Source organism: Vicugna pacos, chromosome 21 (genome assembly GCF_048564905.1).
Source record: "Vicugna pacos chromosome 21, VicPac4, whole genome shotgun sequence".
NCBI classification, from domain to species: domain Eukaryota; kingdom Metazoa; phylum Chordata; class Mammalia; order Artiodactyla; family Camelidae; genus Vicugna; species Vicugna pacos.
This window is the reverse complement of record NC_133007.1, coordinates 21,153,321-21,171,772: the sequence shown is the minus strand read 5'-3', so window position 1 is coordinate 21,171,772 and position 18,452 is coordinate 21,153,321. Positions and strand designations below refer to the sequence as shown.

Genomic DNA, 18,452 nt, shown 5'->3' with positions numbered 1-18,452 from the left:
GCCCCGACACGCCGGCCCCGGGCTCGCCGGAGCGCAGTCTCGCCGCCGCTGCCGCTGCCCCTGCGGCGGCCGGGCGCGGCCCTGCCCCGACGCCCCGTCCGCCAGCAGCTCTGCGCTGCCTCAGGCGCCACCGACGGTCGCCCCGGGCGCCTCAGCCGCGTCAGCCCTAAGCAGCTGCCCTCGCCCACGGCCCGACCGCTTCTGGGGCTGGGGAGGGGGGGAGGTGGGGGGTGCGCGCTGCCGCTGCCTTGCTGCTGCCGGGCCCTCGGCTGCACGCCGCGGCCCGCGGCCCTCCTCCCTCCCCGGGCACACGACCTCTGGTTCCCGGCTCGCCAAAGCCCTTCTCCAACGGGTGTTGGGCGAGGCCACTCCCCCGCACCGAAAGGAGACGGGACTCATCCGCCCCACCCCCGCCCCGGCAGCCGTGAAGCTGTGCAGGTGTGCGTCGCGTCGCAAGGAGCCCACTGCGGCAGCCACTGTGGGCGGGCCGCAATGTCGTCGGGCGCTTGTGGGGTCGACAGGAGGCCCTCGCTCGGCCGTGGCGCCCGAGCGCCCGAGCGCCCGAGCGCCCGGCGAGGAGGACGGGCAAGGGGTTGCAGGGGTGGAGGGCTGGAGGCGGTTGAGGGTGGGCAGGCCCCGCTGGAGGGCGGAGGGACGAGAAGAAGGGCCCTTGGGGCCAGGCGGCTGGACAGAGAGCGGCGCCAGCCACCAAAAAGGGGCGTGTTGCCTCCCCGTCGGGGAATCGAACCCCGGTCTCCCGCGTGACAGGCGGGGATACTCACCACTATACTAACGAGGACGGCGGCGGCCTCCTGGGCGCCCGACCGCTCTCCGGCTGCCTGCAGACGCCTACCCACACCCCTCCCCCACCCCGTCCTCGGACCCCCGCCCACCACGGGCGCCCGCCACGTGCCCCACCCGACCCGACACCACACCAAACGCGTCATCCAAGGAGGCAGCCCGGGACCCCGCCAGGGACCCGGATCCGCGTGGCGCTGGAAACTCCCAGTGCGCGCCGCCTATAGCCCCCGACGCCAGGATCGCGCCGGGAGGAGGGGCCCGAGGGGGCCGGAGAGCGCAAGCAAGGCTGTGAGGAGGAGGTGGGCGCTCGCCGTGCCACGTCCCGGGAGAAGAGGCGGAGGGGTGGGCGCGGCCGGCGGCAGAAGCTGGCCGGACGCGGCCCGGCTGGGTCCCGGGCCAGGGGTGGGCGAGGGGGCGGCGGCGGCGAGCCGGGCGCGCCGGCTGGCCTCGCTCCCCCGTTGGCCCGGACGGCCGCCCGCTGGCGCAGAGCACCGCGTCGGGCCAAGGGCATCGGTGTCCGCGTCGGCGTCGGGTCCCAGCCAGCCGAGCGGCGACGCGCCCAGGCCCGCCGTCAGGATGGCCGAGCGGTCTAAGGCGCTGCGTTCAGGTCGCAGTCTCCCCTGGAGGCGTGGGTTCGAATCCCACTCCTGACAAGCCAGCCTTTTTTGGCCCGCCCAACAAATGCTGCACCCGGCCCGTCCCAGGCCTGGACAACACCCTACCGCCTCACACTCCGCTCCTGCCTCGCACTCTTGCCAGCTCCCCAGACTCCGGCCCCCTCGACGCGACACCCACACGACGCCTCTCCCACGCAGGACCTCCTCAGCCACAGCCGCTCTTCCTGCTCAGTCCTGTGCGCCGGCCTCACAGAAACAGCCCAGGGGGAACCCTCTGGAAACTGGCGTTCAGGACACACGCCCTCCTCGCCTTCGCAGTGCAGGCCTTCGCGGCACTTCTTTCACCACCCCCCCTTGGCGCCACAGCGCATGTTCACGCGAGAAGCCGCTGCCCCGGCCGGACCCAGCCACACCCCGGCGCGCTCCCTCAGACGGCTGTCCACGAGCCAGCAGCCACTCTGCCAAAGTGCTCCTCCTCACAGCCAACGCACCGGAGCGGGACCCTTCGGGAGAGCGGCCGGCAGGAGCGCAGAAGCCAGGCTCAGACACAGACACCGCTGGTCTTTGGCGCGGCGGCGGCGGCGGCGGCGGCGGCGGCGGCGGCGGCGCTCCCAGGCGCCCATGTCCCACACTCGCTGTCTCCTCACAGCCCGAGCTCCCATCCCCTCTCCAGCCTGCTGCCCGCCAACGCCCGGCACGAGCGAGAAAGCCAGGCGCCAGAGGGACTTTGGGCCAGGGCCGGCGGTCGCTGAGAGGAGCGTCCGAGCTCAGCCGCACCTGCCACGCGTCGCCTGCCCTGACTGGAATCCGGGCGCAGGCCAGGCTGGGTCCGGTTCCTGGCTTCCTCCGGCGACACTGACAGTCTGGCGGCGGCCCTGGACGGCAGATTCGGAAGCGCAGGTTGGGCCGAGTCCGCCTCCGTCCCTGCGTCCCTCCTTCCCTCCGACCGCGCCGCGCCGCGCCCTGGGGGTCCTCCCCGTTCCCCCGGAGCCTCTCCTTCAGGTCACTCACCGCCTCCTGCTCACGTGGAGCGGGTGTCCGTGGGCGAGCAGCGAGCCACCAGTGTCTGGCGGTTGGCGGCGAGCGCCGCTGGGGCGGCGTCGGGCGGCGGCGGCCATCGGTGCATGGGTGGTTCAGTGGTAGAATTCTCGCCTGCCACGCGGGAGGCCCGGGTTCGATTCCCGGCCCATGCAGCGACCCAGTCCCCTTTTGGTCTCGCAGCCCACAGCGGAGCTAGGCTTCCCCTCTCCCACGCTCAAGGCACCTGTCCTACCACAGCATGCTCCCACCCGCAGCCCACCGCCGCACCTTCCCTCTCCTGGCCTGCCCACGCCGGCGCCCCCTACCCTCCGTGGGACGAAAACTTTACCCCGAGAGCCAAGCCTCCGCGAACTGACACCTTGCGGGCTCAGCCACTCTCGCGCCCACCCACCTTCCTTGTCCCTTTTCTCTTTCTTACCCTGATCCCGCTGGGGTCACACGGCTCACTGGAAGGAACACCCTACACTGGCACCCGCTCGCCCCACCTCTTCACGTTTCACCGCGCTTCCCCGCTCTCTGCCTCACTCTCCCCACACTCTGAAAGTTACACAGTGTTTGCTCAACCAGGAACCGAAAAGCTGCCACCCCTGGGAGGGCCACATTGCACTCCCCAGGAGTGTCCCCAAAGCGTTATCCTGCATGAGGAATTCCAAAGAGGAATGCCACAATATCATGGCAGAGTGCACTCTATGTTCACTTTACGTCCCTCAGCCGAGACATTTGTCGAACACCCGCCCGCTCCCCCACCACTAAAACCACCATCACCACCAACACCCCAACAACAAGCACCACCCCCTCCCCTGAAGCCCTCCTCCCACCACTGGCACCCCACCTAGCGACACCAACCCCCAGCACCATCAAATCCTAATTTGTCAAGGGTTCTGCCCTTGCGTCAGTCCGTTTGGCCTCTTTTTTTTTTTTTTTGAATTTGCATTTTAATACAAGTCTAGTTGATTTACAGTATTGTGTTATTTTCAGGGGTACAGTAAACTGATTATCTTTTCAATACATGTGTATCTATACACATATATATCGTTCCTTTCCGTTACAGGTAATTACGAGACGTTGAATATACTTCTCGGTGCTGTACCGTAAATCCTGTTGTTCCTACCCGCTAACACCAGCTCCTAATTGATCCCTCCCCTACACTTTCCCCTTGGGTAACGGTAAGTTTGTTCTCTCTATCTGTGAATCTGTTTCTGTTCTGCACAGAGATTCACTTGTACTATTGTTTGGATTCCACATATATGTAGTTTTGTCCTTCTGTCTGACTTATTATACTAGGTTCAGTGCTGTCTAGGTCCATCCGTGTTGCTGCAAATGACAAGATCTCATGCTTTTTAATGGCTGAGTAATATTCCGTGAGATTGATTTTTAATACATTGAAAATATCTCTCTCTCACTCTATTTTTCTCTCTCTTATCTATTTGTGTATCTATCGATCTCTATCTATCCATCTATCTATCTAGCTAGCTAGCTACCTAGCTACCTACCTATCTATATCTCATATTTCCTTAAGCCAATCATCCATGGATTGACACCTGAGATTTTTTCCCCTGTCATGGCTATGGTCCACAGTGCTGCTATGAACACTGAGGTGTATGAATCTTTCCCAATTAGAGGTTTTGTGTTTTCCGCATACATACTCAGGAGGGGGACGGCTGGATCACATGGTAACTCTCCATTGGTGCCTTCATTGTTGTTTTCGTTGTCGTTGAAGTGTAGTCGATTTCTAAGACCGTATTAGTTTCAAGTATACAGCAAAGTGATTCGGTTTAGTATGTATACTGTAGTTTCAGATTATTTTCCATTATAGGGTATTCCAGGACATTGAAGATCGTTCCCTGTGTTATTCAGCAAGTCCGTGTTGCTTCTCTATTTTATACGCAGTAGCGTGTTTCTGTTAACCCCATACTCCTAACTGATCCCTCCACTCTTCCCTTTCCCCATGCGTAACCGTCAGTTGGTTATCGATGTCTGCGGAGTGTGTTTCTGTTTTGTACATAGACAGATGTCTATTACGTTTTAGATTCCACCTGGAAGTGGATATCATATAATATTTATCTTGCTCCATATCTGACTTACTTCACATAGTGTGATAGACTCTAGGTCCATTCATGTGGCAGCGAATGACAATATTTCATCCTTCTTTGTGGCTGAGTAATATGCTATGGTAGGTTTATACAGCGCATCTTCTTAAGTCCACCGTCCGCTCATGGGCCCTTGGGTTCATTCTGGGTCTCGGCTATTGCAAATAGTGCTGCTAGGAAGGTCCTGGAGGAGGGGGGCGGTGCCTGCATCTTTTCGAAGTAGAGGTTTCATCTTTCCCACGTACGTACCCAGCAGTGGGGTTGCTGGATCATATGGTAGCTCTCCTTTGGTGCCTTCATTGTTGTTGTCGTTGTCGTTGAAGTGTAGTTGATTTCCGCTCCTGTATTAGGTCGGGTGTACAGCACAGTGGTTCGGTTTGTATGTATATTGTATTTTCAGATTAGTTTCCTTCATAGGGTATTCCAGGATATTGAAGATCGCTGCCTGTGTTATTCAGCCGGTCCGTGTTGCTTCTCTATTTTATACACAGTAGCGTGTATCTGTTAATCCCACACTCCTAACTGATCCCTCCACCCTTCCCTTTCCCCTCGCATAACCGTCAGTTGGTTTTCGATGTCCGTGGAGTGTGTTTCTGTTTTGTCCACAGATTCATGTCTATTATGTTTTAGATTCCACCCGGAAGTGATATTATATAACATTTATCTTTCTCAGTCTGACTTCCTTCACGTAGTTTGATGGACTCTAGATCCATCCATGTGGCCTCAAATGACAATATGTCATCCTTCTTTATGGCTGAGTAATATTCTACGGTATATTTATGCAACGCATCTTTTTAGGTCCATCGTCCACTCATGGGCCCTTGGGTTCATTCTGGGTCTCAGCTATTGCAAACAGTGCTGCTAGGAACGTGGACGAGGGGGGCGGTGCTTGTATCTTCTCGAAGAGGAGGTTGCATCCTTCCCACATGTATAGCCTGCAGTGGGGTTGCTGGATCATGTAGTAGCTCTCCTTTGTGGCCTCTTTACATCTCGACTCCATCCTCACCTGCCACTCTCCCCAACCCACATCCCCTCAGCTCCAAACCCCGCCACACACCCTGCCACACACACACAGAAACACACAGACACACACACACAGACACACACACACACACACACACACACACACACACACACCTGAGACTTGACGGATTGAAAGTGTTTCCTGTTGAGAGATTATCTGTGTCTCTGGGGCTGTAGAATGCCCCACTCAATTTAGACCTCGCCTAGCCCCAGTCTCCTACTCTTGTTTCTGTCCTTCCCTTGCCTGTTTCCTACCCTGCTGCCCCAGCCCCAGCCCACTGGTTAGCCTGACCACCTCAAAGCACAGGCCACCTGTCTCGCCCTCTCACCCACCGCCCCGCTGGGGTCCTCTCCCACCATCGTCCTCGTACCACAGCCCACTCACCCGCCTCTGCCACCCCCCCCCCCGCTTGCTATCTGCCCTACGTCGAAGACTCCAGGCTCGCTCCCCTCTACCCGCCACCAGCCCCTAGTACCCCAGCCCCTCTCTCACGCATCCTGTGCAGAAGACTCACTTCCACCATTCCTGGCCTCCCACGGGCTCCTCAGACCCACTCCTACTCCATGGCCACCCTCTTCCCTACATCGGTCCCACCCGCACACCGCACGCAATTGGGGGGCCAAGGGCAACCGCGGGCCCAAGCTTCGGCAGAGCCCCTGCCTGAGTGGCCAACTACTCTCCTAGCCAGTTCCCCGCAAGCCCCACACCTCTCCTTCGCACCTGCGCTCCACCCAGTGCCCTGGACTCGTCCTGCCACCTCCCAACCCGAGGCTCAAGGCTGGCCCTTCTCTATGGGGTCGTCTGGCTCCGTTCCCTAACCCTCGTGGGGTGGCCCCCAACCACGGCAACAAACACCTTCACCCCGTACTCTCACCCACCCACACTCACCCCGAACACACCCACAAGGGCGGTGACGAAAGCGCCTGCGGTGATGGAATGCACCCATATGCCGACAGGGGCTCCCTTCCACAGGGCAACCGGCTTGGTCTAAATCCAGCGACTCTACTGCCGCCGCCAAATGCTGCAGCTCATCGGCTGTCCACTCTGCCTCTGAAGGAAACAAGCTGTGAACCGCACACCAAACCCTTTGCTGACAGACGCGCCCAAGCCTGGCCTGTGATTTACCATGGCCAGAATCCATAGGAAAGGTGAAGACAGGCTGAAGAGAGGGATGGAGTCCATCCAATAATAGATCGTAACGTGGGAATGGGGAATATTAGAAGTCAGAGCTAGGTGAGGGGTGCGTGTGTGTGTGTGTGTGACTCTGGTGTGTGTGTGTGTGTGTGTGTGTGTGTGTGTGTTTGCTGGTAGTGGAGGGGGAGGTACCGTCGGTAACATTCTTGCCTCTCTGTGACAGGACTGAGAGTACCGGTAATGCAATCCGAATACCATGTTGGCTGGTAGTGCACCCTGCCACGCATCTGTCTCCACACCCTCCCACTTGCATAGCTAAGGTTTCCCGGGCGGTATCCGGTTTCTGCCTGCTTTCTCACCTCCACTGCCCTTTCGTCCAACTACAAGCACGTGGCCAGATGCCTTTTCACACCTCCGCCTCCCGGCAGCCTGTCTGCTCCCCTGCGCGGTTCAAGACCACCGCGTCCTTGAAGCCCAACGACAGGCCCACGGGCTTCGAGGGCAGTCCAGGACCTGGCACGCAGCAGGTAAGCCATCGAGGCTGGTCGCTGGCTTGAAAGGAGACGTAAGGGACGGCCAGTCCCGGCAAGTGGCCCAACTTGGAGATGGAGGGCCCTCTCCCGCGCCTTCCGCTTTCCGTCGACGCGGCCACCAGTGATGCCGCCAACCACCACCACCGTCGCCGCCGGCACAACCTGCAGCGCCATCGCCGGCACCCTGTCCACCACGGTCACCAGCACCGTCACCAGCGGCACCACCAGCACCACCAGCACCACCAGCACAAGCAGCAGCACCACCGCCTGAGCTGGGAAGAGAGGGTGGCTTGTCAGCCGCGAGGATTGTGGTGGCAGAAGTAGTGCCGCTTGACAGTCCAAGCACGCTCGTGACCACGGCTGCGCCGGCCAGTCGTGTTTGGGGCTGGGGCAAGCGTCGGAGCAGGAGGAGTCGCCGAAGGCCTCGAGTGGGTGGGACGCCGAAGGCCTCGAGTGGGTGGGACGCCGAAGGCCTCGAGTGGGTGGGCGCGCGAGGCCAAAAGGTTTGGCGGGGCACGAGGGTGGAGGTTGCACGCCAGGGCCTGGGGCTGCAGGTGGAGGGTACCGGGTGGCTCTTGTCGGGGCGCGGAGGTCACGAGGAGGGGGAGAAGGAGCGGACGAGTTGGCTTGGCGCGTGGGCTAAAAGGGAGGTGGTGGTGGGGTGGGGGCGGAGTGTTTGTGGACGCGCTGGGGAGGTTGGTAGGCGGCGAGGAAGAAGAAATGCTTCCCTGACCGGGAATCGAACCCGGGCCGCGGCGGTGAGAGCGCCGAATCCTAACCACTAGACCACCAGGGAGCGTCGGGCTCCGCGTCTGGCCCGCCTCTGCTCAACCCAGCCACTGGGCGCTGCCTTGGCGCCAAGGCCCGGCCTTTCCACGTCCAGCCGCCCTCCGCCCCCGGCAAGCCACGTGCCCTAGCGTTCTTCCTGCTTGCTGGCACCCTCAAAACACTGCGCGCCTCCTCCTCGCACACGCGCGAGAAGCCGCAGGCCACCTAGCTCCCTCTTTTCTGCGCCCAGCTTCCAGTTCTCCCTCACGGGCCCAGGGAAGGAGGGCCGGCCGTGGAGCTCGGCAAAAGATGGGCCCGCTGCGTTGGCCGGGAATCGAACCCGGGTCAACTGCTTGGAAGGCAGCTATGCTCACCACTATACCACCAACGCCGCACAGCCCGGGCCGCCCCGACACGCCGGCCCCGGGCTCGCCGGAGCGCAGTCTCGCCGCCGCTGCCGCTGCCCCTGCGGCGGCCGGGCGCGGCCCTGCCCCGACGCCCCGTCCGCCAGCAGCTCTGCGCTGCCTCAGGCGCCACCGACGGTCGCCCCGGGCGCCTCAGCCGCGTCAGCCCTAAGCAGCTGCCCTCGCCCACGGCCCGACCGCTTCTGGGGCTGGGGAGGGGGGGAGGTGGGGGGTGCGCGCTGCCGCTGCCTTGCTGCTGCCGGGCCCTCGGCTGCACGCCGCGGCCCGCGGCCCTCCTCCCTCCCCGGGCACACGACCTCTGGTTCCCGGCTCGCCAAAGCCCTTCTCCAACGGGTGTTGGGCGAGGCCACTCCCCCGCACCGAAAGGAGACGGGACTCATCCGCCCCACCCCCGCCCCGGCAGCCGTGAAGCTGTGCAGGTGTGCGTCGCGTCGCAAGGAGCCCACTGCGGCAGCCACTGTGGGCGGGCCGCAATGTCGTCGGGCGCTTGTGGGGTCGACAGGAGGCCCTCGCTCGGCCGTGGCGCCCGAGCGCCCGAGCGCCCGAGCGCCCGGCGAGGAGGACGGGCAAGGGGTTGCAGGGGTGGAGGGCTGGAGGCGGTTGAGGGTGGGCAGGCCCCGCTGGAGGGCGGAGGGACGAGAAGAAGGGCCCTTGGGGCCAGGCGGCTGGACAGAGAGCGGCGCCAGCCACCAAAAAGGGGCGTGTTGCCTCCCCGTCGGGGAATCGAACCCCGGTCTCCCGCGTGACAGGCGGGGATACTCACCACTATACTAACGAGGACGGCGGCGGCCTCCTGGGCGCCCGACCGCTCTCCGGCTGCCTGCAGACGCCTACCCACACCCCTCCCCCACCCCGTCCTCGGACCCCCGCCCACCACGGGCGCCCGCCACGTGCCCCACCCGACCCGACACCACACCAAACGCGTCATCCAAGGAGGCAGCCCGGGACCCCGCCAGGGACCCGGATCCGCGTGGCGCTGGAAACTCCCAGTGCGCGCCGCCTATAGCCCCCGACGCCAGGATCGCGCCGGGAGGAGGGGCCCGAGGGGGCCGGAGAGCGCAAGCAAGGCTGTGAGGAGGAGGTGGGCGCTCGCCGTGCCACGTCCCGGGAGAAGAGGCGGAGGGGTGGGCGCGGCCGGCGGCAGAAGCTGGCCGGACGCGGCCCGGCTGGGTCCCGGGCCAGGGGTGGGCGAGGGGGCGGCGGCGGCGAGCCGGGCGCGCCGGCTGGCCTCGCTCCCCCGTTGGCCCGGACGGCCGCCCGCTGGCGCAGAGCACCGCGTCGGGCCAAGGGCATCGGTGTCCGCGTCGGCGTCGGGTCCCAGCCAGCCGAGCGGCGACGCGCCCAGGCCCGCCGTCAGGATGGCCGAGCGGTCTAAGGCGCTGCGTTCAGGTCGCAGTCTCCCCTGGAGGCGTGGGTTCGAATCCCACTCCTGACAAGCCAGCCTTTTTTGGCCCGCCCAACAAATGCTGCACCCGGCCCGTCCCAGGCCTGGACAACACCCTACCGCCTCACACTCCGCTCCTGCCTCGCACTCTTGCCAGCTCCCCAGACTCCGGCCCCCTCGACGCGACACCCACACGACGCCTCTCCCACGCAGGACCTCCTCAGCCACAGCCGCTCTTCCTGCTCAGTCCTGTGCGCCGGCCTCACAGAAACAGCCCAGGGGGAACCCTCTGGAAACTGGCGTTCAGGACACACGCCCTCCTCGCCTTCGCAGTGCAGGCCTTCGCGGCACTTCTTTCACCACCCCCCCTTGGCGCCACAGCGCATGTTCACGCGAGAAGCCGCTGCCCCGGCCGGACCCAGCCACACCCCGGCGCGCTCCCTCAGACGGCTGTCCACGAGCCAGCAGCCACTCTGCCAAAGTGCTCCTCCTCACAGCCAACGCACCGGAGCGGGACCCTTCGGGAGAGCGGCCGGCAGGAGCGCAGAAGCCAGGCTCAGACACAGACACCGCTGGTCTTTGGCGCGGCGGCGGCGGCGGCGGCGGCGGCGGCGGCGGCGGCGGCGGCGGCGGCGGCGGCGGCGGCGGCGGCGGCGGCGGCGCTCCCAGGCGCCCATGTCCCACACTCGCTGTCTCCTCACAGCCCGAGCTCCCATCCCCTCTCCAGCCTGCTGCCCGCCAACGCCCGGCACGAGCGAGAAAGCCAGGCGCCAGAGGGACTTTGGGCCAGGGCCGGCGGTCGCTGAGAGGAGCGTCCGAGCTCAGCCGCACCTGCCACGCGTCGCCTGCCCTGACTGGAATCCGGGCGCAGGCCAGGCTGGGTCCGGTTCCTGGCTTCCTCCGGCGACACTGACAGTCTGGCGGCGGCCCTGGACGGCAGATTCGGAAGCGCAGGTTGGGCCGAGTCCGCCTCCGTCCCTGCGTCCCTCCTTCCCTCCGACCGCGCCGCGCCGCGCCCTGGGGGTCCTCCCCGTTCCCCCGGAGCCTCTCCTTCAGGTCACTCACCGCCTCCTGCTCACGTGGAGCGGGTGTCCGTGGGCGAGCAGCGAGCCACCAGTGTCTGGCGGTTGGCGGCGAGCGCCGCTGGGGCGGCGTCGGGCGGCGGCGGCCATCGGTGCATGGGTGGTTCAGTGGTAGAATTCTCGCCTGCCACGCGGGAGGCCCGGGTTCGATTCCCGGCCCATGCAGCGACCCAGTCCCCTTTTGGTCTCGCAGCCCACAGCGGAGCTAGGCTTCCCCTCTCCCACGCTCAAGGCACCTGTCCTACCACAGCATGCTCCCACCCGCAGCCCACCGCCGCACCTTCCCTCTCCTGGCCTGCCCACGCCGGCGCCCCCTACCCTCCGTGGGACGAAAACTTTACCCCGAGAGCCAAGCCTCCGCGAACTGACACCTTGCGGGCTCAGCCACTCTCGCGCCCACCCACCTTCCTTGTCCCTTTTCTCTTTCTTACCCTGATCCCGCTGGGGTCACACGGCTCACTGGAAGGAACACCCTACACTGGCACCCGCTCGCCCCACCTCTTCACGTTTCACCGCGCTTCCCCGCTCTCTGCCTCACTCTCCCCACACTCTGAAAGTTACACAGTGTTTGCTCAACCAGGAACCGAAAAGCTGCCACCCCTGGGAGGGCCACATTGCACTCCCCAGGAGTGTCCCCAAAGCGTTATCCTGCATGAGGAATTCCAAAGAGGAATGCCACAATATCATGGCAGAGTGCACTCTATGTTCACTTTACGTCCCTCAGCCGAGACATTTGTCGAACACCCGCCCGCTCCCCCACCACTAAAACCACCATCACCACCAACACCCCAACAACAAGCACCACCCCCTCCCCTGAAGCCCTCCTCCCACCACTGGCACCCCACCTAGCGACACCAACCCCCAGCACCATCAAATCCTAATTTGTCAAGGGTTCTGCCCTTGCGTCAGTCCGTTTGGCCTCTTTTTTTTTTTTTTTGAATTTGCATTTTAATACAAGTCTAGTTGATTTACAGTATTGTGTTATTTTCAGGGGTACAGTAAACTGATTATCTTTTCAATACATGTGTATCTATACACATATATATCGTTCCTTTCCGTTACAGGTAATTACGAGACGTTGAATATACTTCTCGGTGCTGTACCGTAAATCCTGTTGTTCCTACCCGCTAACACCAGCTCCTAATTGATCCCTCCCCTACACTTTCCCCTTGGGTAACGGTAAGTTTGTTCTCTCTATCTGTGAATCTGTTTCTGTTCTGCACAGAGATTCACTTGTACTATTGTTTGGATTCCACATATATGTAGTTTTGTCCTTCTGTCTGACTTATTATACTAGGTTCAGTGCTGTCTAGGTCCATCCGTGTTGCTGCAAATGACAAGATCTCATGCTTTTTAATGGCTGAGTAATATTCCGTGAGATTGATTTTTAATACATTGAAAATATCTCTCTCTCACTCTATTTTTCTCTCTCTTATCTATTTGTGTATCTATCGATCTCTATCTATCCATCTATCTATCTAGCTAGCTAGCTACCTAGCTACCTACCTATCTATATCTCATATTTCCTTAAGCCAATCATCCATGGATTGACACCTGAGATTTTTTCCCCTGTCATGGCTATGGTCCACAGTGCTGCTATGAACACTGAGGTGTATGAATCTTTCCCAATTAGAGGTTTTGTGTTTTCCGCATACATACTCAGGAGGGGGACGGCTGGATCACATGGTAACTCTCCATTGGTGCCTTCATTGTTGTTTTCGTTGTCGTTGAAGTGTAGTCGATTTCTAAGACCGTATTAGTTTCAAGTATACAGCAAAGTGATTCGGTTTAGTATGTATACTGTAGTTTCAGATTATTTTCCATTATAGGGTATTCCAGGACATTGAAGATCGTTCCCTGTGTTATTCAGCAAGTCCGTGTTGCTTCTCTATTTTATACGCAGTAGCGTGTTTCTGTTAACCCCATACTCCTAACTGATCCCTCCACTCTTCCCTTTCCCCATGCGTAACCGTCAGTTGGTTATCGATGTCTGCGGAGTGTGTTTCTGTTTTGTACATAGACAGATGTCTATTACGTTTTAGATTCCACCTGGAAGTGGATATCATATAATATTTATCTTGCTCCATATCTGACTTACTTCACATAGTGTGATAGACTCTAGGTCCATTCATGTGGCAGCGAATGACAATATTTCATCCTTCTTTGTGGCTGAGTAATATGCTATGGTAGGTTTATACAGCGCATCTTCTTAAGTCCACCGTCCGCTCATGGGCCCTTGGGTTCATTCTGGGTCTCGGCTATTGCAAATAGTGCTGCTAGGAAGGTCCTGGAGGAGGGGGGCGGTGCCTGCATCTTTTCGAAGTAGAGGTTTCATCTTTCCCACGTACGTACCCAGCAGTGGGGTTGCTGGATCATATGGTAGCTCTCCTTTGGTGCCTTCATTGTTGTTGTCGTTGTCGTTGAAGTGTAGTTGATTTCCGCTCCTGTATTAGGTCGGGTGTACAGCACAGTGGTTCGGTTTGTATGTATATTGTATTTTCAGATTAGTTTCCTTCATAGGGTATTCCAGGATATTGAAGATCGCTGCCTGTGTTATTCAGCCGGTCCGTGTTGCTTCTCTATTTTATACACAGTAGCGTGTATCTGTTAATCCCACACTCCTAACTGATCCCTCCACCCTTCCCTTTCCCCTCGCATAACCGTCAGTTGGTTTTCGATGTCCGTGGAGTGTGTTTCTGTTTTGTCCACAGATTCATGTCTATTATGTTTTAGATTCCACCCGGAAGTGATATTATATAACATTTATCTTTCTCAGTCTGACTTCCTTCACGTAGTTTGATGGACTCTAGATCCATCCATGTGGCCTCAAATGACAATATGTCATCCTTCTTTATGGCTGAGTAATATTCTACGGTATATTTATGCAACGCATCTTTTTAGGTCCATCGTCCACTCATGGGCCCTTGGGTTCATTCTGGGTCTCAGCTATTGCAAACAGTGCTGCTAGGAACGTGGACGAGGGGGGCGGTGCTTGTATCTTCTCGAAGAGGAGGTTGCATCCTTCCCACATGTATAGCCTGCAGTGGGGTTGCTGGATCATGTAGTAGCTCTCCTTTGTGGCCTCTTTACATCTCGACTCCATCCTCACCTGCCACTCTCCCCAACCCACATCCCCTCAGCTCCAAACCCCGCCACACACCCTGCCACACACACACAGAAACACACAGACACACACACACAGACACACACACACACACACACACACACACACACACACACACACACCTGAGACTTGACGGATTGAAAGTGTTTCCTGTTGAGAGATTATCTGTGTCTCTGGGGCTGTAGAATGCCCCACTCAATTTAGACCTCGCCTAGCCCCAGTCTCCTACTCTTGTTTCTGTCCTTCCCTTGCCTGTTTCCTACCCTGCTGCCCCAGCCCCAGCCCACTGGTTAGCCTGACCACCTCAAAGCACAGGCCACCTGTCTCGCCCTCTCACCCACCGCCCCGCTGGGGTCCTCTCCCACCATCGTCCTCGTACCACAGCCCACTCACCCGCCTCTGCCACCCCCCCCCGCTTGCTATCTGCCCTACGTCGAAGACTCCAGGCTCGCTCCCCTCTACCCGCCACCAGCCCCTAGTACCCCAGCCCCTCTCTCACGCATCCTGTGCAGAAGACTCACTTCCACCATTCCTGGCCTCCCACGGGCTCCTCAGACCCACTCCTACTCCATGGCCACCCTCTTCCCTACATCGGTCCCACCCGCACACCGCACGCAATTGGGGGGCCAAGGGCAACCGCGGGCCCAAGCTTCGGCAGAGCCCCTGCCTGAGTGGCCAACTACTCTCCTAGCCAGTTCCCCGCAAGCCCCACACCTCTCCTTCGCACCTGCGCTCCACCCAGTGCCCTGGACTCGTCCTGCCACCTCCCAACCCGAGGCTCAAGGCTGGCCCTTCTCTATGGGGTCGTCTGGCTCCGTTCCCTAACCCTCGTGGGGTGGCCCCCAACCACGGCAACAAACACCTTCACCCCGTACTCTCACCCACCCACACTCACCCCGAACACACCCACAAGGGCGGTGACGAAAGCGCCTGCGGTGATGGAATGCACCCATATGCCGACAGGGGCTCCCTTCCACAGGGCAACCGGCTTGGTCTAAATCCAGCGACTCTACTGCCGCCGCCAAATGCTGCAGCTCATCGGCTGTCCACTCTGCCTCTGAAGGAAACAAGCTGTGAACCGCACACCAAACCCTTTGCTGACAGACGCGCCCAAGCCTGGCCTGTGATTTACCATGGCCAGAATCCATAGGAAAGGTGAAGACAGGCTGAAGAGAGGGATGGAGTCCATCCAATAATAGATCGTAACGTGGGAATGGGGAATATTAGAAGTCAGAGCTAGGTGAGGGGTGCGTGTGTGTGTGTGTGTGACTCTGGTGTGTGTGTGTGTGTGTGTGTGTGTTTGCTGGTAGTGGAGGGGGAGGTACCGTCGGTAACATTCTTGCCTCTCTGTGACAGGACTGAGAGTACCGGGAATGCAATCCGAATACCATGTTGGCTGGTAGTGCACCCTGCCACGCATCTGTCTCCACACCCTCCCACTTGCATAGCTAAGGTTTCCCGGACGGTATCCGGTTTCTGCCTGCTTTCTCACCTCCACTGCCCTTTCGTCCAACTACAAGCACGTGGCCAGATGCCTTTTCACACCTCCGCCTCCCGGCAGCCTGTCTGCTCCCCTGCGCGGTTCAAGACCACCGCGTCCTTGAAGCCCAACGACAGGCCCACGGGCTTCGAGGGCAGTCCAGGACCTGGCACGCAGCAGGTAAGCCATCGAGGCTGGTCGCTGGCTTGAAAGGAGACGTAAGGGACGGCCAGTCCCGGCAAGTGGCCCAACTTGGAGATGGAGGGCCCTCTCCCGCGCCTTCCGCTTTCCGTCGACGCGGCCACCAGTGATGCCGCCAACCACCACCACCGTCGCCGCCGGCACAACCTGCAGCGCCATCGCCGGCACCCTGTCCACCACGGTCACCAGCACCGTCACCAGCGGCACCACCAGCACCACCAGCACCACCAGCACAAGCAGCAGCACCACCGCCTGAGCTGGGAAGAGAGGGTGGCTTGTCAGCCGCGAGGATTGTGGTGGCAGAAGTAGTGCCGCTTGACAGTCCAAGCACGCTCGTGACCACGGCTGCGCCGGCCAGTCGTGTTTGGGGCTGGGGCAAGCGTCGGAGCAGGAGGAGTCGCCGAAGGCCTCGAGTGGGTGGGACGCCGAAGGCCTCGAGTGGGTGGGACGCCGAAGGCCTCGAGTGGGTGGGCGCGCGAGGCCAAAAGGTTTGGCGGGGCACGAGGGTGGAGGTTGCACGCCAGGGCCTGGGGCTGCAGGTGGAGGGTACCGGGTGGCTCTTGTCGGGGCGCGGAGGTCACGAGGAGGGGGAGAAGGAGCGGACGAGTTGGCTTGGCGCGTGGGCTAAAAGGGAGGTGGTGGTGGGGTGGGGGCGGAGTGTTTGTGGACGCGCTGGGGAGGTTGGTAGGCGGCGAGGAAGAAGAAATGCTTCCCTGACCGGGAATCGAACCCGGGCCGCGGCGGTGAGAGCGCCGAATCCTAACCACTAGACCACCAGGGAGCGTCGGGCTCCGCGTCTGGCCCGCCTCTGCTCGACCCAGCCACTGGGCGCTGCCTTGGCGCCAAGGCCCGGCCTTTCCACGTCCAGCCGCCCTCCGCCCCCGGCAAGCCACGTGCCCTAGCGTTCTTCCTGCTTGCTGGCACCCTCAAAACACTGCGCGCCTCCTCCTCGCACACGCGCGAGAAGCCGCAGGCCACCTAGCTCCCTCTTTTCTGCGCCCAGCTTCCAGTTCTCCCTCACGGGCCCAGGGAAGGAGGGCCGGCCGTGGAGCTCGGCAAAAGATGGGCCCGCTGCGTTGGCCGGGAATCGAACCCGGGTCAACTGCTTGGAAGGCAGCTATGCTCACCACTATACCACCAACGCCGCACAGCCCGGGCCGCCCCGACACGCCGGCCCCGGGCTCGCCGGAGCACAGTCTCGCCGCCGCTGCCGCTGCCCCTGCGGCGGCCGGGCGCGGCCCTGCCCCGACGCCCCGTCCGCCAGCAGCTCTGCGCTGCCTCAGGCGCCACCGACGGTCTCCCCGGGCGCCTCAGCCGCGCCAGCCCTACGCAGCTGCCCTCGCCCACGGCCCGACCGCTTCTGGGGCTGGGGGGGGGGAGGTGGGGGGGTGCGCGCTGCCGCTGCCTTGCTGCTGCCGGGCCCTCGGCTGCACGCCGCGGCCCGCGGCCCTCCTCCCTCCCCGGGCACACGACCTCTGGTTCCCGGCTCGCCAAAGCCCTTCTCCAACGGGTGTTGGGCGAGGCCACTCCCCCGCACCGAAAGGAGACGGGACTCATCCGCCCCACACCCGCCCCGGCAGCCGTGAAGCTGTGCAGGTGTGCGTCGCGTCGCAAGGAGCCCACTGCGGCAGCCACTGTGGGCGGGCCGCAATGTCGTCGGGCGCTTGTGGGGTCGACAGGAGGCCCTCGCTCGGCCGTGGCGCCCGAGCGCCCGAGCGCCCGGCGAGGAGGACGGGCAAGGGGTTGCAGGGGTGGAGGGCTGGAGGCGGTTGAGGGTGGGCAGGCCCCGCTGGAGGGCGGAGGGACGAGAAGAAGGGCCCTTGGGGCCAGGCGGCTGGACAGAGAGCGGCGCCAGCCACCAAAAAGGGGCGTGTTGCCTCCCCGTCGGGGAATCGAACCCCGGTCTCCCGCGTGACAGGCGGGGATACTCACCACTATACTAACGAGGACGGCGGCGGCCTCCTGGGCGCCCGACCGCTCTCCGGCTGCCTGCAGACGCCTACCCACACCCCTCCCCCACCCCGTCCTCGGACCCCCGCCCACCACGGGCGCCCGCCACGTGCCCCACCCGACCCGACACCACACCAAACGCGTCATCCAAGGAGGCAGCCCGGGACCCCGCCAGGGACCCGGATCCGCGTGGCGCTGGAAACTCCCAGTGCGCGCCGCCTATAGCCCCCGACGCCAGGATCGCGCCGGGAGGAGGGGCCCGAGGGGGCCGGAGAGCGCAAGCAAGGCTGTGAGGAGGAGGTGGGCGCTCGCCGTGCCACGTCCCGGGAGAAGAGGCGGAGGGGTGGGCGCGGCCGGCGGCAGAAGCTGGCCGGACGCGGCCCGGCTGGGTCCCGGGCCAGGGGTGGGCGAGGGGGCGGCGGCGGCGAGCCGGGCGCGCCGGCTGGCCTCGCTCCCCCGTTGGCCCGGACGGCCGCCCGCTGGCGCAGAGCACCGCGTCGGGCCAAGGGCATCGGTGTCCGCGTCGGCGTCGGGTCCCAGCCAGCCGAGCGGCGACGCGCCCAGGCCCGCCGTCAGGATGGCCGAGCGGTCTAAGGCGCTGCGTTCAGGTCGCAGTCTCCCCTGGAGGCGTGGGTTCGAATCCCACTCCTGACAAGCCAGCCTTTTTTGGCCCGCCCAACAAATGCTGCACCCGGCCCGTCCCAGGCCTGGACAACACCCTACCGCCTCACACTCCGCTCCTGCCTCGCACTCTTGCCAGCTCCCCAGACTCCGGCCCCCTCGACGCGACACCCACAC

The 18,452-nt window shown here is 62.1% G+C and overlaps 12 non-coding genes across 12 annotated transcripts; 5 read left to right on the top strand and 7 right to left on the bottom strand.

Moving 5' to 3' along the window:
* Window positions 1-727: 727 nt before the first annotated feature.
* TRNAD-GUC (transfer RNA aspartic acid (anticodon GUC)) lies at window positions 728-799 on the bottom strand. Its single transcript has one exon. It is a non-coding gene; the product is annotated as a tRNA-Asp (tRNA).
* A 572-nt stretch (window positions 800-1,371) lies between these two features.
* TRNAL-CAG (transfer RNA leucine (anticodon CAG)) lies at window positions 1,372-1,454 on the top strand. The gene has a single exon. It is a non-coding gene; the product is annotated as a tRNA-Leu (tRNA).
* A 1,086-nt stretch (window positions 1,455-2,540) lies between these two features.
* TRNAG-GCC (transfer RNA glycine (anticodon GCC)) lies at window positions 2,541-2,611 on the top strand. Its single transcript has one exon. It is a non-coding gene; the product is annotated as a tRNA-Gly (tRNA).
* Window positions 2,612-7,964: 5,353 nt separating this feature from the next.
* Window positions 7,965-8,036, bottom strand: TRNAE-CUC (transfer RNA glutamic acid (anticodon CUC)). Its single transcript has one exon. It is a non-coding gene; the product is annotated as a tRNA-Glu (tRNA).
* A 291-nt stretch (window positions 8,037-8,327) lies between these two features.
* Window positions 8,328-8,399, bottom strand: TRNAG-UCC (transfer RNA glycine (anticodon UCC)). The gene has a single exon. It is a non-coding gene; the product is annotated as a tRNA-Gly (tRNA).
* A 742-nt stretch (window positions 8,400-9,141) lies between these two features.
* On the bottom strand, window positions 9,142-9,213 carry TRNAD-GUC (transfer RNA aspartic acid (anticodon GUC)). The gene has a single exon. It is a non-coding gene; the product is annotated as a tRNA-Asp (tRNA).
* Window positions 9,214-9,785: 572 nt separating this feature from the next.
* Window positions 9,786-9,868, top strand: TRNAL-CAG (transfer RNA leucine (anticodon CAG)). Its single transcript has one exon. It is a non-coding gene; the product is annotated as a tRNA-Leu (tRNA).
* Window positions 9,869-10,993: 1,125 nt separating this feature from the next.
* Window positions 10,994-11,064, top strand: TRNAG-GCC (transfer RNA glycine (anticodon GCC)). The gene has a single exon. It is a non-coding gene; the product is annotated as a tRNA-Gly (tRNA).
* A 5,349-nt stretch (window positions 11,065-16,413) lies between these two features.
* Window positions 16,414-16,485, bottom strand: TRNAE-CUC (transfer RNA glutamic acid (anticodon CUC)). Its single transcript has one exon. It is a non-coding gene; the product is annotated as a tRNA-Glu (tRNA).
* A 291-nt stretch (window positions 16,486-16,776) lies between these two features.
* TRNAG-UCC (transfer RNA glycine (anticodon UCC)) lies at window positions 16,777-16,848 on the bottom strand. The gene has a single exon. It is a non-coding gene; the product is annotated as a tRNA-Gly (tRNA).
* Window positions 16,849-17,581: 733 nt separating this feature from the next.
* On the bottom strand, window positions 17,582-17,653 carry TRNAD-GUC (transfer RNA aspartic acid (anticodon GUC)). The gene has a single exon. It is a non-coding gene; the product is annotated as a tRNA-Asp (tRNA).
* A 572-nt stretch (window positions 17,654-18,225) lies between these two features.
* Window positions 18,226-18,308, top strand: TRNAL-CAG (transfer RNA leucine (anticodon CAG)). Its single transcript has one exon. It is a non-coding gene; the product is annotated as a tRNA-Leu (tRNA).
* Window positions 18,309-18,452: the final 144 nt, after the last annotated feature.